Below are 25,957 nucleotides of genomic sequence, written 5' to 3'. Positions count from 1 at the left end.
ATTCCTTAATGTGGTACTTCGCCCCTAGATATCTTATCCCCTACCTTAAGGATAGGACAAAAGATGACTAATCACTGGGACCCCCGCGATCTTCATGCAACACCCGGCGTTCTGAATAATATATTTAGAACTCTGGGTTCTCGTGGTGCGGGTCGTGACCTCCCGCCTCGCCCTTTCCATTTATGTCAATGGGAGGTGGTGTGATGTCACAAGAAGGTGTGGCATGATGTCACGAATCCCACCACAGGAACCAGTGATCTAAACATACTATTTAGAATTTTGGTTGCTGCATGGAGGGACAGTTCATGTACCCAAAAGTTGATCCTTTGCAACCGTATGACCCCTAGCAAGTTCCCTGCATTAGTCCCATTCATCAGAAAAAGGCTTGTGCATGGAACTTGCTGGGTGTTCTACATTTGCCTCATAAACTGCACCACCCAGCACCAGTTGCCTCTCTCCGCACCGCATTATGCAGATCGTGCAGGAGAGCAGCTTTGGTCATCCATGTTTTGCTAACTCTATTTTCACACACAGAAATAAATAAATGAGTCGAACAAGTCAAAGAACAGTTTAAAAAAAGGGGAACTTTATTTATAATTTATTAAAATGTTTGTGTAGGGGACTTTTTGTAACCTCCCATCACTCACAAAGAGCGTACAGTAACTAATACTCAGGACAGGAAAAACCTCCAGAGGGGAGGAAACCTGTAGGGAATCCATGGCTACTGTATGGCCCTTCCTCTGGGCATACTAAAGGAGGTTACCTCTATAATTTGGGCAAATGTTTCTGTGTATGTGCATGATTCCTAGGCCTGTGCCTTCATCCAACGTCTTGCTGTAGGTCCCGAAATGCTACTCCATGTCCTGGAAATAGTGCATCTAAGATAGGGGACAAAAAAAGATAGATTATTTACATGTTTATCATAGAAATACACATGGAACTGCACTAAAGTTCTTTTGGACAAAACAATGTAACACTTACCAGTCACAGTCATGTGCATGACTTTGCATTCCCGTGTCCCTACACAGTGTCCAGCACCGGCCCCTCACTGATGAACAGGACCAGTGTTATTTCTGGGGCTATGCCTTCATCCAACGTCTTGCTGTAGGTCCGGAAATGCTACTCCATGTCCTGGAGATAGTGCATCTAAGATAAGAAAAAAAAGATAAATTATTTACATGTTTATCATAGAAATACACATGGAACTGCACTAAAGTTCTTTTGGACACAACAATGTAACACTTACCAGTCACAGTCATGTGTATGACTTTGCATTCCCGCGTCCCTACACAGTGTCCAGCACCGGCCCCTCACTGATGGAGAATGAACAGGAGCCGTGTTATTTCTGCTCAGTGCTGCTCTTTGGTGGACAATGGTTATGACATCACATGTGTGACACGCTGTTACCTCCTGGGAGTTCTATTTCAGTAGTGCTGCTCTCTGATTGGCTGGAAAAAAAAAAAAGCTTTCTAACATATTCTGTTTGAGTGTTATCTAAGGTTTTTGACAATTTTTATTAAAATGGCGCCACTCCCTGTGGGTGCGTTATATTTGTTTCTCCTAACCAGACATTCTGTATATGTAATATCATTTGGTGGCCCCAACAGCCTGGGCTCATAGGTTTCTTACATAGATCAATGCTACTCCGGTAGGCTCAATGAGCAGCGCTGGCCGCCGGGACGTCTGACGAGTGACGTCCCTGACGTTGCGGTCTGGAGCGAAGGATGTCACTAGTCAGACGTCCCAGCAGCCATTGATTTAAAGTGGTCGTGGCTCCTGCTGCCAGTTCAAGATCAGACACCATGGCCCTAGATTGACATACTGCAACACCGATCCCCTGTGGCTGCCCACCTGTTGCAAAACTACAACTCTCAGCCTTCGGCTGTCAGGGCATGCTGGGAGTTGTAGCTTTGTAATAGTTGGACAGACGTCTGTCGAAAGGGGGGAAAAGCACCAGAAATAAAGCAATGTGGGCTTTGAAAAACACCATTTATATGTTGTTTTTAATCACAGCCTAAGCCTAGGAACAAACACAATTCTTGTTTGATGTTTTTTTCTTCTTTTTTTTTGCAAAAAACAAACAAACATCAAAATCTTCCCCCTCATTTCTTTTCTCAGCTTTCTTTGTGTTATTTTTGCTAAAAGCACTGGGGGGGGGGGGGGGGTCTTAGAGATTTATCAAAACCAGGGAAGAGGGAAAGTGGACCAGTTGCCCATAGCAACCAATCAGGTAGTTTCTTTCATTTTTAAAAAGGCCTCTGAAAAGTGAAAGAAGCGATCTGATTGGTTGCTATGGGCAACTGGTCCACTTGACCTCTGCACAGGTTTTCATACATCTGTCCCAATGTGTATTATTATTATCATCATCATCATCATCATCATCATCATCATTATTATTATTATTATAGAAAGTGTTTTTTCTTTGGTGTTTTGTTGTTTTGCAACAGCTCGAGGCTCCGTTTTGGAAACCCTGCCGTACAAGACGTTTTTAATTTTTTAGTGGGGGGGGCAGTGTAAGGGGGTGTATATGTAGTGTTTTACCCTTTATTATGTGTTAGTGTAGTGTAGTGTTTTTAGGGTACATTCACACTGGCGTGCTACGGTGAATTTCCCGCTAGGAGTTTGCGCTGCGGCGAAAAATTTGCCGCAGCCCAAACTTGAAGCAGGAAATTTACTGTAAACCTGTCCGTGTGAATGTACCCTGTACATTCACATGGGGGGGGGCAAACCTCAAGCTGTTTCAAAACTACAACTCCCAGCGTGTACTGACAGACCGTGCATGCTGGTAGTTGTACTTTTGCAACAGCTGGAGGCACACTGGTTGGAAAACCTTCAGTTAGGTTCTGTTACCTAACAGTATTTTGCAACCAGTGTGCCTCCAGCTGTTGCAAAACTACAACTCCCAGCATGTACTAATCACCGAAGGGCATGCTGGGAGATGTAGTTATGCAACAGCTGGAGGTACCCAACTACAATTCCCAGCATGCCGAGACAGCTGTTTGCTTTCTGGGCATGCTGGGGATTGCAGTTTTGCAACATCTGGAGAGCTACAGTTTTTTGACCACTGCACAGTGATCTCCAAACTGTGGACCTCCAGATGTTGCAAAACTACAACTCCCAGCATGCCCAGACAACAAACAGCTATGTGGGCATGCTAGGAGTTGTAGTTTTGCAAGATCTGGAGGGATATAGTTTAGAGACCACAGTCTCAGACTGTATAGTGGTCTCAATCTGCAGCCCTCCAGCTGTTGCAAAACTACATATTCCAGCATGCCCAAACAGCTGTCTGGGCATGCTGGGAGTTGTAGTTTTGCAACATCTGGAGGGCTACAGTTAGAGACCACAGTCTCAGACTGTAGCCCTCCAGATCAACTTACCGGCTTCTGTAGGATCCCGGGAGCCGTCCTCTTCAGAAGCACATGATGCCGCCCGCCGATCAACGTTACAGCTGCCTCCGGACGGGTAAGTGGACGTCGGCGCCCGGTCCCCTTCGGTTCCCCGTTCTGCCCCGCCTATTGTGGGTGGGCAGGACGGGGAAAACGAAAGTTAACCCCCCCCCGCCCCCGGTCTGCTATTGGTCGTCGCCTCTGACGATCAATAGCAGACCAATAGCAAGGATAGGAGGGGTGGCAACCCTGCCACCTCACTCCTATGCCTACAGGGGGATCGTGGGTGTCTTAGACAACCGCAATCCCCCTTCTATTCCGGGTCACCGGGTCACAATAGACCCGTATGACCCGGAATCGGCGCAAATCGCAAGTGTGGGGGGGGGGGTCTGATGACCCCCTGGGCATTTGCGCGGGGTGCCTGCTGATTGATATCAGCAGTCACCCCGGCTCGGTCCCCGCCCGGCGCGCGGCGTGGACTGAAATTCCCACGGGCGTATGAATACGCCCTGGGTCCTTAAGTACCAGGACGTCAAAGCGTATCCACATGCCCTAGGTCCTTAAGTGGTTAAACACTAACCTTGAGGTTGGGGAAATTTGCCAGATTTGTAAATTATTTCTATTTAAAAATCTTAATCCTTCCAATACTTATCAGCTGCTGTATTCTACAGAGGAAGTTATTTTCTTTTTGGATTTCTTTCCAGTCTGACCACAGTGCTCTCTGCTGACACTCTTTATTAGAAAAATACAAAACTTATCAAATACAAAACACAAAGCAAGCTAGACCAGCTATAACATAAATAAGAAATACTCTAGAACCAAAAACAAAACCTCATAAACAAAACCCTGCCTAACCGGCCAGCCCAGCTTTACTAAGATACTAAAATACTAAGATATTAAAATATGCCCAAAATATCTAATCAAACACTCACACGCTTACCGAAAATGAACATAAGAAAAATAAATAAATAAATAAAATAGCACAACTTGGCTTGTCAAAATATAAACATAAAAGTTATCATTACCCGACTATAACTCAAAACCATCCATACTTGGGAACACGCAACAAGAAAACTAAACAGAAAAGTAGCAAGCACACCTAAAAAAATAAATAAATAAATAAATAAATAAATAAAAATTTATTATATGTTTTTTTACATTTTTTTTAATATATTTTTTAATTTATTTTTTACATTTTTTATATTTTTTTAATCTATATATATATATATATATATATATTTTTTTTTTTTTTTTTTTTTTTTTTTTCTTATAAAAAAAAATTATAAATAAAAAAATTTATAAAAAAAATAAATTAAAATAAAAAAAAACATACAAAAAAAAACAATTATATTGTAATAATAATAATAATAATAATAATAATCAAAATAATCATATCACACATACATTCACTTACAAATCGTCCAAATTAACTGGATCCTCTATCCGGGACTAATGAAAATACCAAAGAAAACATAAAACAGACCAAATAACTGAAATAAACAAAATAAACCACATATCAACACAACAACTGATCCGGCTACCATAACGCTATAACATGAAACAATATGAAACAATATAGATATAACACAATATAGGTACAAAATTACTAAATTTACTATATAAATAAAATATAATATAAACAAAATATATGCACTACAGAAAACTCCTACAAAATCAATAGAAAACCCTAGGAAAAACCCTACACTAAAACTGTACCCTCACCCACACCACCCCTCCTGTACATGGGTCAGAGTCCATATCGTTCTTACAGTTCACAAAGTCCAGTCCTTAACTGACCCATGTCAGGTCCCCCAAAGATGAACACCACCACCCACAAGCACACCCTCCCCACCTAGCACTCCTCCCAACTTATACACAAACTTATACACACTGAACCACAACCCACTTTAGGCCCAAGTTTGGTCGCCTGTAAGCCCTTCATACCATATCAGCTTAAAAACAAAACAAAGAGGACTTCCGGTTCCGGCACGGCCGATGTAGAAGCCTCTGCAGTGAGCTCCCGCACCTCCCCAGCTTGTACCTGCCTGTACCCGGCTCCATACGTCCTCTCGTCCTGGTGACAGGCCCCCGGAGACGCTGCTCACCTCCAGGTATGGAGCGCTTCATTCAGCGCAGTGGAGGTCCGCCCGCAACGCCGCCACTGGCCTCTGCCATGAAATAAGCCGGCGGCTCACTCAAAATGGCCGCGGCCGCGACTGATAATACCGCAGTGCCGCGGGCGGCCTGCGCTGCACTCCCACAGCCTCTTCAGCCCTCTCCACACACTGAGGACTCTCAGGGGGAAATGGAGGTCACTTTGTCAGCCCCCTCACCTGCCAGTGCCTTACCTCCAGGACAGGTGGATAATGCAGATAGCAGGGGCATACATAACACCTCTGAGACTGCAGCACCAACAAGCCAGCCTCCTGTCTCACAAGGACTGCCAGTCCACTTTGACTATCAAATGCTGGCCACTGAAATGGCACTCCGCATTACCCCTAATGTGCAACAGATAGTGGAGGAGTATCTTAAAGCTACCTTACAGAACCTGACTTTGGAAGTGTCTGCTCATACAGGGCGAATCACTGACGTGCAGCAGAGGGTGTCCCACTTGGAGGATGGTGATTCTCTTATGGAACGACGATTGAAAGCGGCAGAAGTTGAACTGTCCAGAGTATCGGAGAAAATGGAGGACCTTGAAAACAGGTCCAGAAGAAATAACCTGCGTATAGTGGGTGTACAGGAATCTATACACCCCGCTGATCTGCAACGGTTCTGTGAGAGGGACTTACACAAAACACTGGGCCTGTCGCACCCCTGCCGGGTGGAAAGGGCACACAGGATCGGCCCGCCTCCAGATCCGCCTTCAAATGGTCCTGCAGCTTTGGCACATCGCCCTCGGCAAGTAATTTTGAAATTCCTGGACTTCAATGATAAGGTGGAGATATTACGTGCTTACAGACGACTATCCCAACCCCTTGTAGTCCAGGGTATGAGCCTTCTCATATTTGAAGATTTCTCTGTGGAGGTGGCTAAACGGAGACGAGCTTTCAGCGCCATCTGTACTGCACTCTTTAAAGCCAAATACAGATTCCAGTTACTGTATCCTGCTATATTGAGAGTGTTCCACCCTGACGGATCTATTTCCACCTATAAATCTCCAGAAGCCGCTTCCTCATCTTTGGAACAAATCCTGACTTCCTCATCCAGAACATCTGCACGCGCTACCCCGAGTAGGAGATCCCGCTCTTCCAGGCGAGACGACCGCTCCAGATCACCTGCCAGAGATGTAGCATGCTCTCCTGCGCCGAGAAGTCGCCGACGTAGACAACACTCTCCAAGGAATGGACACGGCGGGGAACGCACCTCCTCACCAGACTGAGACTTGTATTCCTTTTTGCACTGCCTCGCTGACTGATCCTCCCTTTCGGACAGACCGACCGCTACCCACTGGGAACAGGTTTTTCTTCTCCTCTCCTATTACTCTGTTATGTGTGTATATTTTTCTTTTTGCGGAGGGGGCATACCATTGCAAGAGGCCAAGATTGGAGACTACTTCTCCCTGGGTTAGCGTGTCTCTAACATGTGTTCTAACGTTGATATCACCGGGTCTCGGAGCCGACTAGTGAGGGGGAGGGGGCGGGGGGCCTCATTGTCCTGCTGTTTTTGATGCTACCTATGTCGTCAGAAAAAAGGAAGTCCCTTAACCCGACCTGGTGCGACTGGTTCCATCTGTCGGCCCACTGGGTTCTCATTAGTGTTTTTTTGATTGTTTTAGTTTATGTTTTCATTATGATGACTATGTTGCATTATTCTCCATGCTGTTTTTCTTTACAGGACATGGGTTTCATACCACACACTAAGGCTACACGTTATTGTCAGAACACACATTGGTTTCTTTTAGTCACTACTATGACATGCCTTCTTCCAACTGCATATTCTTTAGTGTTTTCTGATATATATCTGCCGGTCTCATTAGCAGGGTATTGTTATGCTTAAAATTATATCCTGGAATGTGAAGGGCCTTAGGTCCCCACACAAGCGGAGATTGTTTTTACGCTTCCTGAAGAGGTCCTATTCTCCGGATATTGTGTTATTACAAGAAACCCACCTAACAGACCAGGATTTCTTCAGGATGCGTCAACAATGGGTGGGTCAGGTTTACGGGTCCTCCGCCAAAGACGGCAAAGCGGGAGTCCTCACACTATTGAACAAGTCATTTGCCTTTTCTCTTATCTCTCACAGTACTGACTCGGACGGCAGAGTATCACACCTCACCATAGAACACAATGGGGAAATCCTGAGCCTATACAATATTTACGCACCTAATGGGGAGAATGGATCTTTTTTTAGGGAATTGGCTAGTGAGATCCAATCGGATACAGTAGACAGGAAACTGATAGGGGGCGACCTTAATACCGTTCTGGATGTCCGAGTAGACCGGAAAAACCCTAATGTTCACAACCCATTACCGAGAGCTCGGGATTGTGTTCTCACACCCTTCATGGACCAATTGGGCTTAGTGGATACCTGGAGACTTGTTCATCCGGACGATAGAGAGTTTACGCATTTCTCCAGTGTCCACGGATCATGGTCGAGATTAGATTATTTTCTTATGAGCATGGAGTTGAGCTATCGGTTGTGTTCGGTGGACATTGGAGATTTGGCATTATCAGACCATGCCCCAATAATCTTACACCTATTTCCCTCTTGCCCCAAGGGAATTGATATACTCTGGAGATTTCCTTCCTATCTGACAAAAGACGAGGACTTCGTGGAGTTGCTCAGGGCCTGGTGGTTAGAATTTGCCACTACAAATGACTCACACAGGCAAAACCTGGTATTGTTCTGGGAAACAGGGAAGGCAGTCCTCAGGGGACGGTTGATAGCCCATATCTCGGCACTAAAGCGCAAATCCAGCACACAACTTCTAGCCACCAGCTCTCGCCTAAAGGAAGCCTACGCTCTTTTTCTTAATTCCCCAAACGAATCACATAAGGAGTAGTGTTGAGCGGCATAGGCCATATTCGAATTCGCGAATATTCGCATATTCGTTATATTCTCGTTATATTTTCGCATATGCGAATATTCGCGTATGCGAAAATTAACATATGTGAATATTAGCACATACAATATGTGAATATTAGCACATACAAAATTAGCATACGCGCAAATTCGCATATGCGAAAATTAGCATATGCTAATTTTCGCATATGCGAATTTCCGCACGCCAGTCTCACACAGTAGTATTACAGCCTTCTTTACACCACACAAGCTGGAAGCAGAGAGGGATGATCACTGTGATGTGTACTGTGAAGAAAAAAAAAAAAAAAAAAACGAATATTTGTAATTACGAATATATAGCGCTATATTCGCGAAATTCGCGAATTCGCGAATATGCGATATTCGCGAATAATATTCGAATTGCGAATATTCGTGAGCAACACTAATAAGGAGGCATGGAAACAGGCCAAATCTGACTACGAGATATGGCTAGACAGACATGAGCGTATGAAAAGATTCCAATTTGAGGTTGATCTCTTCCGTCACGGCAACAAAGCTGGACGTCTTTTGGCTTGCCTGGCGAAAGGGAGACAGCCCCCCTCCCACATAACTACACTTAGGGACTCCACAGGTACTTTAAAACACGACCCTCACGCCATTAATACAATTTTAGAAAACTTTTATGCCACTTTATATGAAGACTCCCCTTCTAACCTACTGGCAGGAGAAACATTTTTGAGGAGTCTTGATCTCCCCTCTCTGTCGGATGACCAGAGGGAGGTGCTTAATGCTCCAGTCACAGAGGCAGAAATTCAGGCTGTCATCCGCAATTTACATAACAATAAAGCGCCAGGCCCTGACGGGTACACCGGGGAATTCTTTAAATCGCTTTTACCACAACTTTCACCACTACTTACCGATGTATACAAGGAATTTCTATCTACGGGCAATATCCCTGATGAAGCTTCTATGGCCTATATTAAAGTATTGCCTAAAAGGGGTAAAGACTTAAGGGATCCCGGCTCATACAGGCCCATATCATTAATAAACCAGGATATCAAAATCTTGTCCAAAATTCTAGCAGACAGACTGGCGAGGTTCATGCCGACACTAGTGGATACCCACCAGGTAGGCTTTATCAGACAACGATCCGCAACCATGAATATCAGAACGGTCGTGGCCGTCTTGGACCGGCTCCAGCATAGCCCTCAACGGGGAGATCGACCAGCGCTACTGGCTCTTGACGCCGAAAAGGCGTTCGATAATTTGAGATGGGACTGGTTGGGGATGGTGCTGGACCGGGCGGGCCTGCACGGTGCGTTTCGTAATTATTTAACGGGAGTATATAGGGCGCCCACGGCCAGGATCTACACGCCAGGGATACTGTCATCACCCATTGCGTTATTTAAAGGAACGAGACAGGGTTGCCCTCTTTCGCCCCTTCTCTTCGACCTTGCATTGGAACCTCTAGCGCGATCATTACTGACATCCCCAGTGTACGAGGGCATCAAGGTCGGAGAGCGGGAGGTGAAACTTACCATGTTCGCAGATGACATTTTGCTCTTCTTAAATGACCCAGACACCTCACTGCATGTTATTCTTGACCACCTAACCCTCTTTGGCACCTTCTCGGGATATAGGGTCAACGTCTCCAAATCGGAACTACTTCCACTGGGTGTACACCCGCCGCGATGGGTGGCTAACATAACTCAATTGGGTATACGCATAGCGGATTCCTCGGTTACCTATTTGGGGATCAAAGTGGGAAAAACTCCTGATACGATTTATTTTCTTAACTTCCCCCCAATCATATCCAAAATATGCACAGAACTGACAAGATGGCATGGCCTTCCTCTAACCTTCATGGGGAGATGTCATTTAGTTAAAATGATTAGTTTCCTAGCGGCTCCTATATCCACTCCAGACCTTACCACTACTCCTTAAACACGCAGATATACATAAATTAAATTCGGCCTTCACTAAATTTATATGGGCGGGCAAGCGTCCCCGCATTGCTCTACACAAATTAATGCTAGATAAGAAGGAGGGGGGACTGAATTTCCCTAACGTGAGGGGATACAATCTTTCTTGCTTGTTTTGTTTTGTGATCGATTGGATCCATGGCTCTTCCTTTCATGTGGTAGGCGATTTGGAAAGGGCGCTCGCGCACCCCTGGGATCTGCGGATCCTGTTACACACCGCTTAAGCGAAAATGCCCAGCTAATGAAACAATCTGTCCTTCTAAGGGACACCGTGGCCACATGGAAGGAAGTTCGTAAATTATTTAAGCTACCATTCCTGGTCTCTAAATATCACCCGTTGACTTGTCATCCCGAATTGCCTGTAACCATCCCTACACACACATTCACTTTGTGGGCACACCAGGGTCTATCTTCTGCATGCGATCTTATTGATAAACCCAACAAACGCTGGCTATCTCCTCAAACCTTATTGAACACCTTTCAACTGCCACCCTCCCATATATTCCCTTTAAATCAGTTATATTCTTTTTTTTCCTCACGCTTACGCAACCCTAAGATAGAAACACATGACCATGCCATAGATTACCTTATTGGTTCGGTCCCTCATAAGCTGTCGATATCCTCCATATACGTGACACTTAAAAAGATGTTGATCAAGACGGACCCCTCTAAAATATTTGCTTCCTGGTCCAAATGGATCCCTGATGTGGATATCTCTGACTGTATATTACGTGGGCGGTTGATCATTCGTAGGTGTGTCATTAATGAACGATGGCGATAAACGTACTTTAAACTTGCTCATAGGGCGATCTATGGTTTTAACATCTTACCGACTCCCAATATCCCGGATAGGATCACTGCCTGCCCCAAATGTTCCACTCTCCTAATTGACCTTTGGCATGGCGTTTGGACTTGTTCTCACATAGTACCCTACTGGAGAATACTGCTCACCTATATTCATAGGCGTGCGCATGGGGTGTGCCGGATGTGCCCAGGCACACCCTAATCAAGCCCAGGGAGGCATCCGAGGCCACCATGAGCAGCCCGCAGAGGACCCCCCCGTCACATTCGGGACATCCCTGTGTCCCGAAAGATCTTTTCGGGACACAAGGATGTCCCGGTTACCTTTCTACAGTGGCCCCCGTGTTAACTTTCAAAACACAGGGGCCGCCGGGAAGTAGCGCACGCAGGGACGTCATTGACGTCCCGTGCGTGCGCCCATAGCAACAGAGGAGCGGAGAAAGAAGGAAGGAAGAGGATGCGCGCGCCGGCCGGAATGGTAAGTGACCAACACGAGCTGGTGTGGGGGAAACTATACTGCACCTAATGTGGGGGAAACTATACTGCACCTAATGTGGGGGAAACTATACTGCACCTAATGTGGGGAAAACTATACTGCACCTAATGTGGGGAAAACTATACTGCACCTAATGTGGGGAAAACTATACTGCACCTAATGTGGGGGAAAGTATACTGCACCTAATGTGGGGGAAAGTATACTGCACCTAATGTGGGGGAAAGTATACTGCACCTAATGTGGGGGAAAGTATACTGCACCTAATGTGGGGGAAAGTATACTGCACCTAATGTGGGGGAAAGTATACTGCACCTAATGTGGGGGAAAGTATACTGCACCTAATGTGGGGGAAAGTATACTGCACCTAATGTGGGGGAAAGTATACTGCACCTAATGTGGGGGAAAGTATACTGCACCTCATGTGGGGGAAAGTATACTGCACCTCATGTGGGGGAAACTATGCTGCAACTAATGTGGGGGAAACTATGCTGCAACTAATGTGGGGGAAACTATACTGCACCTAATGTGGGGGAAACTATACTGCACCTAATGTGGGGGAACTATACTGCACCAAATGTGGGGGAACTATACTGCACCTAATGTGGGGGAACTATACTGCACCAAATGTGGGGGAACTATACTGCACCTAATGTGGGGGAACTATACTGCACCTAATGTGGGGAAACTGTACTGCACCTAATGTGGGGAAACTGTACTACACCTAATGTGGAAAGATATACTGCACCTAATGTGGGGAACTATACTGCACCTAATGTGGGGGAACTATACTGCACCTAATGTGGGGGAACTGTACAGCACCTAATGTGGGGAGCTATACTGCACCTAATGTGGGGAACTATACTGCACCTAATGTGGGGGAACTATACTGCACCTAATGTGGGGGAACTATACTGCACTTAATGTGGGGGAACTATACTGCACTTAATGTGGGGGAACTATACTGCACTTAATGTGGGGGGAACTATACTGCACCTAATGTGGGGGAACTATACTGCACCTAATGTGGGGGAACTATACTGCACCTAATGTGGGGGAACTATACTGCACCTAATGTGGGGGAACTATACTGCACCTAATGTGGGGGAACTATACTGCACCTAATGTGGGGGAACTATACTGCACCTAATGTGGGGGAACTATACTGCACCTAATGTGGGGGAACTGTACTGCACCTAATGTGGGGGAACTGTACTGCACCTAATGTGGGGAAACTGTACTGCACCTAATGTAGGGGAACTGTACTGCACATAATGTGGGGAACTGTACTACACCTAATGTGGGGGAACTGTACTGCACTTAATGTAGGGGAACTGTACTGGTGCAGTACAGTTCCCCCGCATTAGGTGCAGTACAGTTCCCCCGCATTAGGTGCAGTACAGTTCCCCCGCATTAGGTGCAGTACAGTTCCCCCACATTAGGTGCAGTACAGTTCCCCCACATTAGGTGCAGTACAGTTCCCCCACATTAGGTGGCACCTAATGTGGGGGAACTGTACTGCCAACCTAATGTGGGGGAACTGTACTGCCAACCTAATGTGGGGGAACTGTACTGCCAACCTAATGTGGGGGAACTGTACTGCCAACCTAATGTGGGGGAAATGTACTGCCAACCTTATGTGGGGGGACGTATACTGCACCTAATGTGGGGGAACTATACTAACTGTGTGTATGTGTGCGTATATATACATATATGCACGCGCGCGGCGTGAGTTTGTGCTTTAGGGTGCACACCCTAATGCAATAGGCTGCGCACGCCTATGCCTATATTACACAAACATGGAATGTGACTCTGTCTAACTCTCCAAGAGCTCTACTGTTTCATCAATTCAGACCACCTGACCCTGACCACTCACGACACTCCCTACCAAAAGTAACCCAATTGGTCCATATTATACTATTGGTGGCATTGAGATGTATTTTTGATTCATGGCTGTCATCCTCACCACCTACTATTTCTACGGTGACTTCCCAAATGAAGCGTCTATGCAACCTCGATAGGCTTGACTCGGAGAGGCATAAGACCACACGCACTACCAAATTCTTTGATAAGTGGGAAGTGTTTATTCTAGAGCATTATTCAACAGATGAAATTGCAGAAATAGTTAGGCCCTTCAGTTCCACTGAGTGGTACTGTTTGGGAGTCATCGGGTATACCTTGGGGGCCCTACAACTTCCATCATGAATACACCATTGCTAAACCTGTCAAGGGGGTACACGTTTACAATGTTTATGCATACACGTTTGAATGGGATTCTTGAACTGTGTAGCTCTACTGTTGATATGATGAAATACTGTTCTGTCTACATACTGCTCATGTATCAGTCCATATGTCCACATGTCCTAATGACCCTATTGCACAGCTCTGTATCCAAATGGCGAATGTTTTGCTCTATCGTTGGATTGTTATACTGTTTTTCTTTTCTTTTTCTTGAAAATTTTCAATAAAATGTGTTTAAAAAAAATAAATAAAAAAGGTAGCATGCACATGCATTAGCCCTCCACCAGGAAGAAGGATGGCAGACCTGATACATCCAAAATAATTTTACACTCTTTCTCTAACTCCCCCTACAATTCTCCCTAATCCTATCCCTCCATTCAAACTAACCCTGTTCTCATCCTATCTCTATCCCTATAACACTGTCCCTAACCAAAATAAAGGTACTCTACCTAAAAGGTCTAGTACCTAGGGCACATCAAAAGAAAACCCTCTCCATAGGAGAGAAGCCCTACTGTTACCAAGACTGCCATACTCCAAAGACCTGATCTTCCCGAGGTCACCGATGATGTTCCTACAGACCTCCACCTCGGAGAGGATTTTCTGTTGGGTGGACACTAAGCACCGTGCATTCCACGTGTAGCACCTAACCACTAAACTAACTAAGAATAAAGTGCCCCGATCTTGGTCAATCAGGTTCCTGAATGCCCCATAAGCCCAGTCCGGATAGGTAAGGCCGGCAAGTTGATTCCAGCCGATGGAAGCACCCACCCTGTTGTAAACCCCTATATTAAAGGGACAATGAAGCAGGAAATGGTCCATGCTTTCCAGCGTGTCCCCGCACTCTTCTCGGGGACATCCCCGGTCATCAGAGTTCATACACTTCAAATTGTCCCTCACATATAGCTTCCCCTGAAAGCAGCGCCAGGCCAAGTCCCAAAACTTCTGGGGGATTCTTTTCATGTTTAAAAGGTACAACCCCACCCTCAGATCCCGACCTGGGCAGTCCCTGAGCGCCATAGGCTTCTGGAAGTGGGTCAACAGAACTCGTTTGTCAAGGAACTGCCTTGACTGGGTCCTGATCTCCCACACTCCCAGACCCCACCGACGTATCGCCTTCAGAGTCGGGGTAGCGTAAGCCGGAAGATATCCATGGGGCGTACGGAGGTCCTTCACTTGCCCTCCTGTCTCCCATTCCTGGAAGAAAGGCCGAAACCATACCCTGCAGGAGAGTACCCACGGTGAAGCCCTCTCTGACCAGAGGTTTGAGATGTTAGCTTTCAAGAAGGTGTTGGTTAAGAACATAGAACCATAGATAAACCCCCTAGTCTCCTTGTGCGGTACGTAACCTCCCTCTTGACTAGGTTCATCCTGTTTCCCCACAACAGTTGGAAAAACAGGCTGTAGATCCTAGTGTAGTAAGCTTCTGGCAAGATACATACGCTGCCCAGATAGATAAACAAGGGGAGAAGGTACGATTTGATCAGGTGTACCCTTTCCCTTCCATTGGTCCACCTTCTGAGCGGCATCCTGGAGCTTACCATCCAAGTTTTTGGTGGGATAATCATCCTGGCTGAATATGATGCCCAAAACTTTTGCTGACTCTTGGGGCCCTGGAAGGGTGTCCGGGAGATCAAACGTGGGATCTCCCCCTCCCAGCCAGAGACTCTCACACTTATCCCGGTTGATCTTAGACCCAGATGCCTCCGAGTAGCGGTCCACTTCCAACATCACCACATCGACCTCCTCTCGCGAGGAGACATCGTCAGCGTACGCCACCACTCTCTTGGCGACATCCAGCTCCGCCAGACTCATCCTGACTCCCACAACGGCCCACAATCTACCCTCCGGACGAAGGGATCAATCGCAAACACGTATAAAAGCAGGCTCAAAGGACAGCCCTGACGGACACCGGACCCCACCTCAAAAGAGCGGCCAGACCAACCGTTCACCAGTGGGAAACTCTCTGCCCCTGCATACAAGATCTTAAGCCAATTAACAAAAGTACTCGGTAAGCCATATCTCAGGAGGACGGACCAGAGGTACTCGTGGTTCACCCGATCAAACGCTTTGGCCTGATCCAGGGACAGTAAGTACCCCTTCCAGAAACCAGCACTACTCCGCTCCACTGCCTCCCTGACACTAAGGACCGCACTTAAGGTGCTTCGGCCTGGAACAGAGCAGTGCTGAGCCCCCGAAAGAAGCCGGGGTGCAAACTTCACCAGCCGATTAAACAGTATCTTAGCCAGAAGCTTCCTGTCCGTATTGAGAAGAGCTATGGGCCTCCAATTCTCAATACGGCTGGGATCTTTACCCTTTGACAGAAGAATCAGGGCTGACCTCCTCATTGAATTCGGCAGAGTGCCCGAGGAGAGACACTCATTGAATACCTCAGTCAAGAGGGGAGCTAAAGACTCCTTAAAGGTCCTGTACCACTCGGATGTTAAGCCATCCGGACCTGGCGACTTCTTAGGGGCTAGCCCCTCGATCGCCAGTCTCACTTCCTCTTCCCTGATTTCTTCTGCCAAAATATCAAGAGAGGGGTCTACCCCTGGCTCAGGAATGGTTTAAGCCAGGAAAGCCGACATCTTGTCTTGATCTAGATCCTTCCTTCCCAAGAGGTGCGAGTAGAAGGATCTGACGACCTCCAAGATCCCTTGTCTGGACCGATTCAGAGATCCTGTACTATCAATCAGTCCTGAAATGACTTTACTACTCACTGACATCTTACAGTTTCTGTAAGGGTCGGGCGAGCGGTACTTCCCGAAATCCCTCTCAAAAACCAAAGATGCGTGCCTATCGTACTGACACCCCATCAGCAAGGATTTCACTCTGGAGATATCCTCACGGCTACCTCCAGTCGAGACAAGAAGCTCGAGTTTCCTCCTCAGACCCTGATACAGGCGATACCTGTTCAGGGACCTGAGGCTCGAGAGCTGGCGGAAGAACCCCGCAACCCGCTTCTTGAATATCTCCCACCACTCTGACTTACTACTACATAGGCCCAGTAAAGGTACCTGACTCTGAAGAAAATCCTCAAAGGACTGTCTTATCTCCGCTTCCTCCAAGAGGTACAAATTCAGCTTCCAATAACCTTTTCCCATCCGGGGGGTCTCTGAAACATTCAGGGAAAACAAAATCATACAGTGGTCGGAGAACTCCACCACAACCACGGACACTGCGGAAGAGACGGATTCCTCCTTTAAATAAAACCTATCTATCCTAGACCTGCGACTACCTTGATGATAGGTGAAACCCGTGTGGCTTGAGGGGCTCCGGATTTGGGCGTCCTCTAGGCGAGCTTCTCTAGCTATGCTAATCAGTGCCACACTATCGCAAGTCAGCGGACCATTGGAGCCTCTCCTATCTTGGGACCTCGTGACATTATTGAAGTCCCCTCCAAAGATCACTTGCCGACTCGTAAAAAGAAAGGGCTTAATCCTCATAAAGAGATCTTTACGGCCCCGCTTAGTTTGCGGGGCGTAGATGTTAATGAGCCGGAGCTCTTGTCCCTTCATGAAGACATCTAAGATCAGGCACCTCCCCATTTCTAACTCAATAACCCGTCTGCATTCAACAGGAGCGGTAAAAAGGACCGCCACCCCACTATACGGCTCAGCCGCAAGAGACCAGTGGGAGGGACCACGCCTCCACTCTCTTCTGGCTTTTACCAGGGAGGCTAGATCTGACAACCTGGTCTCTTGTAAAAAGAAAATGTCGGCTTCAACACGGCCGAGAAAATCAAAGGCTGCGAATCTAGCCGTATCTGATTTTATGCTGGCACAGTTAATGGATGCCAACGTCAGTGGGGTGAGTGCCGCCATCCTGGGTGATTGAGTTAGATGGCCTCACCCCTTAAACCTTCTTCCTCTCCTTCCCTCCCCCCCCCATCTGAATCGGAGTAAGACTCTTTGCCTCTTTTTAAACTCAGGGATATATCCATCCCAGGATCTTTACCTCCAGCATCTGGTGTTACATCAGCCCCTGAGGAAACTGCCCCAGAGGAAGGAGGCTCGGCACCTTCTGGAGGCCGCACTGCCTCCGGACCCTCGAGAAGAGGAGGGGAGATGGTATCCCCAAGGGCCTCATATCAATTTGAAAGGACGATCAGAGGGTCAGAGACTGAGTTGTTCCTTCTATGGTCTGAGGCTACAACTGAAGAGGAGGACGGCGCTGCCTTACTCTTACCCTTCTTCCTCCTCTTCTTCTTTTCCTGGCCACCATTTACTGTCTGCCCCTCCTTCTCCTCCTCATCCACAGTTTCGGATTCAGAGGCATGACTGGAGGAAGGAGCATCTTGACCTTCTTCCCTACGCAGTCTCCCTATCTCCTCATCCAGTTCAGTCCCACCCAAAGCCTCAGAGTTATTCTGACCTCCTTCTGAGCCAGTGTCTGGAGTGGGACCCCGAGCCACCCCTGGCACCTGGGCATTCTCAAGGGCCCTCTCCAACCTGCGCTTCTCCTCTCGCCTCCGCATAGAGGGGGTCTTATGTTTTTCCTTTACTGGCTTTGGTGCCCCCTCTCCTCCACTAGTCCCCTCCCCCGCAGGGGCAACCGTTAGGCTCTCCCCAGCCGGGGCGGTCACAGTGTTAGAGAACGAGCGTGGACACCGGCTGAACGGGTGACCTAAGTCACCACACAAGTTACACCGATCTGCCCACAGGTGGCCACCAGATGACCCACCGCACAGCAGAGGGCACATATCTGCTGAGTGCAGTTGGCACTAAAGTGGTTTGGGTCACCACACCGTTGACACAGCCTCGGCTGCCCCTGGTAGAAGATCTGAATCCTGAAGAAGAAAGGCGGCCGAAGGGATGTGGGTGACCGTGTTCCCTGAACGCCTGAGACGAACGGAAAACGTCCAGGCCCCAGACCATATATTGTGCTCGTCAAAGTTCTTCCGGGGGACGTCCGTCACCTCCCCGTACCTGCCCAGCCAGGTCATAATGTCATAACAAGAAAGTGACTCGTTACGGGTCAAAACGGTCACTTTCTTTACCATACTCTGGCGAGATACCGCTTTTACAGCGAAATCTCGCCATCCGGGCTCGTTTTTCATCAGCTCATAATTAGACCAAAAGAGATCTAGTCCTTCCGGCCTAACAAAGCTGACGTCAAACTCGGAGGAGCCGAAGGGGTGAATCAGGGCAAAGATGTCCCCAGCCCTGAAACCCATCTGGAAAAGAAGCTCCACCACCTTGCCCCTTTGGGGGCACGCATCTTCACCTTTCCAGACCAAACGGGCCACATTCCTGCGACCTACCTCCTGCCCGGGTGTCTGGAGGGACCATACGGTCTCCCCATTCCTCTCTCGGAACACTCCCAGACCATGTCTCTCCACCCAATAAGACAGGTCCATCTCCTTTCCCTCTACCTGGAGCGTCCTTTCTCCTCTCTTTAGTGCCTCCAGGAGGCGCCGTTGCAACTGACCTTCACCAGATGCAGGAGGTAAAGATCCTACTGAACCCCCAGCCTCCACACTTGCATAACTCCTGACGACCGGGGGGGCAGCCGAACCAGACACCGTCCCTACATCCCCGCCTAGGCCACCTGTACTGCCACAAAAGCCACTCTTATTCCTACCATCCACACCACTACTACTACTCTCATTCGCTCCACTACTCCTCCCATCTGCACCACTACCACTCCTCTCATTCACACCACTACCACCCCTCCTATTCACTCCATTATCACCACTCTTATTCACTTCACTGCCACTCCTCCCGATCACTCCACTACCACTCCTCCCATCTGCACCACTATCACTCCTCTCATTCACTCCACTATCACCACTCTCATTCACACCACTACCACTCCTCCCATCCACAACACTACCACTCCTCCCATCTACACCACTACCACTGCTCCCATCTACACCACTACCACTCCTCCCATCTGCACCACTACCACTCCTCCCATCTGCACCACTACCACTCCTCTCATTCACTCCATTATCACCACTCTCATTCACACCACTACCACTCCTCCCATCTACACCACTACCACTCCTCCCATCTGCACCACTACCACTCCTCCCATCTGCACCACTACCACTCCTCCCATTTGCACCACTACCACTGCCACATACACTCCTCTCATCCACAGCACTACCTCTCCCATCTTTCACACACCTTGTATTAACATTGCTTTTATTGACAGTATTTTTGGGATCAGCAGCTGCTTCACCCACTACCTCTGGGCTGGCCTGGACATGCTTTAGCTTGGCCTTTTTGTACATTCTCAGGTCATCTGGCGGCTGCCATTGTCGGCGACCCTGACTCCTCCTCCATTCGAGATGTCACCGCTGACATCACCTCCCGAAGCTGAGGCTGCCCCTCCAGGCGCACCTCCACCACTCCTCCTGCCACTGATGCGCAGGGACTACACTCTCTCACAGGAGAGATCCCTGCAGTGCCTGCGCCACACACTGCGCCCAACCGCACGGGCTCAGCAGCAGGTTCTGACACCTGGATGCTCCCCCCCCCTCTCAGGGGAGTGCCCCGCAGCACCGACACTACTAGCAGCGCCCAGGGGACCGCCCCCCGAGCAGAAGATCTCGCCACACACCTCAGGCGCCTGGACACTCCCCCCCCCTCTCAGAGAAGTGCCCCGCAGGGCTAGTAACATTGCTCACAATACTCGGGGAACCGCTCCCCTTGCAAACTGCCGCATAGCTATTGTCCACTATTAGCCCTTCCTGCTCTTCCCTACCAGCAGGACGCGTGACTGTAGCACCCACGGCCATATTGGATGCAGCACTGTACCCCCCCGTGCTGGTCCCGTTCCACAGCAGAAGCGAGATTTGGCTGGGTGGGGGGCCCAGCAGCCTGAACCAACATTTCAGGTGGCCCAGACTGCTGGATAGGAGAGAAAACAAACTTTATCTGCTCCTCAGCCTTTTTCTTCTTCTTTTTCTTCCTCTTCCTCTCCTCAGGGCCCAGGTCCTGGCCAAAACTGAAATTTTCCAGACGGGTGGGTGACTATTGCATCACTATGGCCCGCAGGAGCCCCCCACAGACCAGTCCACTGTCACCGCCATCATTACTGAGGTGGCTGGTAAGGCGACTTGGGCAGGGTTGATGTAATCCGCACTCGGGGTGACAGAGGTCTTAGGGGCACACAGGGTATCACACACATCCCCCTCACTCTCATCACCCTCACTTCCGCCATCTCCCTCACCACCTTCCTCCATCTTCTCCTCCGTGACACACAAGCACTCTTCCTTCCCCTGACTATCCTCTTCCTCCTTCACAGCTGTCCGCATGGTTTTATAGCGGTCTTCATTCTTCAATTTTTCTTTAAACATGCCCGCTCCCTCTATAATCAGCATTCGGGCTCTCACCACCTCCTGCTCCTCTGCCTTCAGCTCACACACCCTGGCAGCAAACTTAGCCCTCATAGCCTTGGCAGAGTTATCTGTTTTGTAGCGAGCAAACCTCAGGTCTTCCCTTATGATTTTCAGCTTTTTCCCCAGCTGCTCATATTCTACTAGATTTGTCTGCATGCGGGAACCGAAAGTAGCTAGCGACTCCCTGGGACCCTTCACCCCTCATTGCTGGGGTTCCATAATATCAGACACAGTCCCCGAAGACATAATAATAAGCTTCTTATCGGACGCCTTGCGGTTTCCAGCGACGGACGGGGGAGTGGGCTCCACATTACTGCGGAGCCTGCTGGATCTTCTCACCCTGTCTTTGGAATCGGCCGTAGCTCTCTCACTCCCACCCCCCGCCGGCCTAGTTCGAGGGGTGGAAGTCTGGGGCTCCATAGCAGGAGGCTCTCCCAAGGAAGCTGCCACCCTCCTGGGGAAAAGGCTGTAGGAAACACTGCTACAATCCTCTCTCTCTGGAAAACTCTGGAAGTCAGACACACCCAACAGCTGCTGTGTTCCACAGGAAGTGCTCTCTGCTGACACCTCTGTCCATGTCAGGAACTGTCTGGAGTAGGAGAAGTTTACTATGGAGATTTGCTCCTACTCACAGAGAGCACTGTAGTCAGACCGAAAAGAACTATACAACTTCCTCTATAGCATACGGCAGCTGATAAGTACTGTAAGGATTAAGATTTTTAAGAAGTAATTTACAAATCTGTTTAACTTTCTGGCACCAGTTGATTTAAAAAAAAAAAAAAATGTTTTCCCCCGGAGTACCCCTTTTACGTAACACCTGTAAATTCTGCACTACGAATATCAGCAGCCACTGAAGAGAGAGGTCATCCAACAACTAAAGTCCCAAAAAAATCTGCCACTAAATCCCTCAAGCAACCGTTCAGCCCCAGTCCAGAACCATCTGACCGGACCACAGGGACCAGTGTGGAGGAGAACAGGGTCCAGGCTGTAAAATAGAAGAACACCGGAGCAGCCAGATACACTGACTCTAAGGCTGAGCCTCATACTTCTACCGAAGCTGCAGAGTTATAGGGGAACTATAAAAATGAAAGTACTACAACCCCCAGTGTGGTCCGTCTATGCCCCCCTAAGGGTCAGGGTTGGAGGAGGCACAGGTTGAACAGACACACTACAATGGGAGTTGTAGTACTGTAGTTGTTAAAGAAAAAATATATGTTTTCATCAGGTTGCCCATAGCAACCAATCAGATTGCTTCTTTCATTCTTGAGAAGACCTCTGAAAAATAAAAGAAGTGATCTGATTGGTTGCTAAGAGCAACTGGACAACATTTCCTCTCCACAGGTACATTTCCCCGATTGTCTTCATATTTAGGATGAGAATCTACTGACAAAGATAGTAGCCAACCATTTCTGGGCATAAAACTCTGTAAGAGACAGCAGTCTGGGGGCGTCTGTGGTGGACATGAAGGAAGGGGAGGGGTCCAGGGAAATTGAGATTTGACGTCTGCAGCGCGCGCTTCTCACTGAGCGACGGGTCTCATCCCAGGTATTGCAGGGGGACCCCCCACGATCAGCTACTTATCCCATAACCCATGGATAGGGGATAAGTTAATTTTTGCCATAGTTCTCCTTTAATTGGCCAGAACACACCCAAAATCGGTCCCAGCCAAACATTGCTTCGTATTCTGTCATTTCTCCCAGCTGTTCTTTTTCTACCTGCTTGTAAGGCATGCCTACACTCTCTAATTCCTTAAAGTGGTACTCCGCCCCTAGATATCTTATCCCCTACCTTAAGGATAGGACAAAAGATGACTGATCACTGGGACCCCCGCGATCTTCATGCAGCACCCGGCGTTCTGAATAATATATTTAGAACTCTGGGTTCTCGTGGTGCGGGTCGTGACCTCACGCCACGCCCTTTCCATTTATGTCTATGGGAGGTGGTGTGATGTCACAAGAAGGTGTGGCATGATGTCACGAATCCTGCCACAGGAACCAGTGATCTAAACATACTATTTAGAATTTTGGTTGCTGCATGGAGATTGCTGGGGTCCCAGCAGCAGGATCCCCTTGATCAGACATCTTATCCCCTATCCTTTACATAGGGGATAAGATATCTAGAGGCAGAGTACCCCTTTAAGGGACAGTTCATGTACCCAAAAGTTGATCCTTTGCAACCGTATGACCCCTAGCAAGTTCCCTGCATGAGTCCCATTCATCAGAAAAAGGCTTGTGCATGGAACTTGCTGGGTGTTCTACGTTTGCCTCATAAACTGCACCACCCAGCACCAGTTACCTCTCTCCGCACCGCATTATGCAGATCGTGCAGGAGAGCAGCTTTGGTCATCCATGTTTTGCTAACTCTATTTTCACACACAGAAATAAATAAATGAGTCGAACAAGTCAAAGAACAGTTTAAAAAAAGGGGAACTTTATTTATAATTTATTAAAATGTTTGTGTAGGGGATTTTTTGTAACCTCCCATCACTCACAAAGAGCGTACAGTAACTAATACTCAGGACAGGAAAAACCTCCAGAGGGGAGGAAACCTGTAGGGAATCCATGGCTACTGTATGGCCCTTCCTCTGGGCATACTAAAGGAGGTTACCTCTATAATTTGGGCAAATGTTTCTGTGTATGTGCATGATTCCTAGGCCTGTGCCTTCATCCAACGTCTTGCTGTAGGTCCCGAAATGCTACTCCATGTCCTGGAAATAGTGCATCTAAGATAGGGGACAAAAAAGATAGATTATTTACATGTTTATCATAGAAATACACATGGAACTGCACTAAAGACCTTTTGGACAAAACACTGTAACACTTACCAGTCACAGTCATGTGCATGACTTTGCATTCCCGCGTCCCTACACAGTGTCCAGCACCGGCCCCTCACTGATGAACAGGACCAGTGTTATTTCTGGGGCTATGCCTTCATCCAACGTCTTGTTGTAGGTCCGGAAATGCTACTCCATGTCCTGGAGATAGTGCATCTAAGATAAGAAAAAAAAGATAAATTATTTACATGTTTATCATAGAAATACACATGGAACTGCACTAAAGATCTTTTGGACACAACAATGTAACACTTACCAGTCACAGTCATGTGTATGACTTTGCATTCCCGTGTCCCTACACAGTGTCCAGCACCGGCCCCTCACTGATGGAGAATGAACAGGAGCAGTGTTATTTCTGCTCAGTGCTGCTCTTTGGTGGACAATGGTTATGACATCACATGTGTGACACGCTGTTACCTCCTGGGAGTTCTATTTCAGTAGTGCTGCTCTCTGATTGGCTGAAAATCAAAAAAGCTTTCCAATATATTCTGTATGACTGTTATCTAAGGTTTTTGACAATTTTTATTAAAATGGCGCCACTCCCTGTGGGTGCGTTATATTTGTTTCTCCTAACCAGACATTCTGTATAAGTAATATCATTTGGTGGCCCCTACAGCCTGGGCCCATAGGTTTCTTACATAGATCAATGCTACTCCGGTAGGCTCAATGAGCAGCGCTGGCCGCCGGGACGTCTGACGAGTGACGTCCCTGACGTTGCTGTCTGGAGCGAAGGATGTCACTAGTCAGACGTCCCAGCAGCCATTGATTTAAAGTGGTCGTGGCTCCTGCTGCCAGTTCAAGATCAGACACCATGGCCCTAGATTGACATACTGCAACACCGATCCCCTGTGGCTGCCCACCTGTTTCAAAAGTACAACTCTCAGCCTTCGGCTGTCAGGGCACGCTGGGAGTTGTAGCTTTGCAATAGCTGGACAGACGTCTGTCGAAAGGGGGGAAAAGCACCAGTAATAAAGCAATGTGGGCTTTGAAAAACACCATTTATATGTTGTTTTTAATCACAGCCTAAGCCTAGGAACAAACAAAATTCTTGTTTGATGTTTTTTTTTTTTTTTGCAAAAAACGAACAAACATCAAAATCTTCCCCCTCATTTCTTTTCTCAGCTATCTTTGTGTTATTTTTGCTAAAAGCACTGGGGGGGGGGGTGTCTTAGAGATTTATCAAAACCAGGGAAGAGGGAAAGTGGACCAGTTGCCCATAGCAACCAATCAGGTAGTTTCTTTCATTTTTAAAAAGGCCTCTGAAAAGTGAAAGAAGCAATCTGATTGGTTGCTATGGGCAACTGGTCCACTTGACCTCTGCACAGGTTTTCATACATCTGTCCCAATGTGTATTATTATTATCATCATCATCATCATCATCATCATCATCATTATTATTATTATTATTATTATTATTGGAAGTGTTTTTTCTTTGGTGTTTTTTTCCCTCTGGCTTTTCTCATTACAAGTCATGTGATTCTTTCATCATTTGACTGAAGAATTTCTATAAAAAAAAAAATATAGTGGGGGGGGGGGGTGTGGCTCGGCACGCTGGAGCGAGGACGCTTTGTGTGAGAGCTCCGTCCTGACCGGTTTTAAAACAGGCGACCGGAACGGTTATGGGAGGCAGATCGCACCACAAACAACAGAAAAAGGCTCCTAAAGGTCCCGGCAACCACCCAACCCGCATTACCCGCTTCTTCAAGTTGCTCCCAACTTCCCAGCAGCCGGAGAAGGAAGCGCGCCATTCCCCCACTGCTCTGCCGGCTCCGAGACACGTGACCTCCCCGCTATCAGCCCCTGCAGCTTCCGTAATGGCGGCGGCCACACACGCTGGAGATGGAGAACGGAGCCCTCCTCTGCAACCACCGG

The 25,957-nt window shown here is 47.8% G+C and overlaps 1 long non-coding RNA gene across 2 annotated transcripts in view; it reads right to left on the bottom strand.

Annotated features, from left to right (window-relative positions):
* Positions 1–626: 626 nt before the first annotated feature.
* Positions 627–25,957, bottom strand: part of LOC130367829 (uncharacterized) — a 100,580-nt gene continuing 75,249 nt past the window's right edge. Inside the window, exons 6-8 of one of the 2 annotated variants that reach the window (XR_008892197.1) lie at positions 24,077–24,241; positions 982–1,146; positions 627–878 (exon numbers count right to left, since the gene is read on the bottom strand). This is a non-coding gene — a long non-coding RNA (uncharacterized LOC130367829). The remainder of the gene's footprint in view (positions 879–981; positions 1,147–24,076; positions 24,242–25,957) is intronic. The other variant, XR_008892196.1, reaches the window with a different exon arrangement.

The sequence above is a fragment of the Hyla sarda genome, chromosome 4, assembly GCF_029499605.1.
Source record: "Hyla sarda isolate aHylSar1 chromosome 4, aHylSar1.hap1, whole genome shotgun sequence".
NCBI classification, from domain to species: domain Eukaryota; kingdom Metazoa; phylum Chordata; class Amphibia; order Anura; family Hylidae; genus Hyla; species Hyla sarda.
The sequence above is the reverse complement of the archived record's forward strand: the minus strand, read 5'-3'. Positions and strand labels throughout refer to the sequence as shown.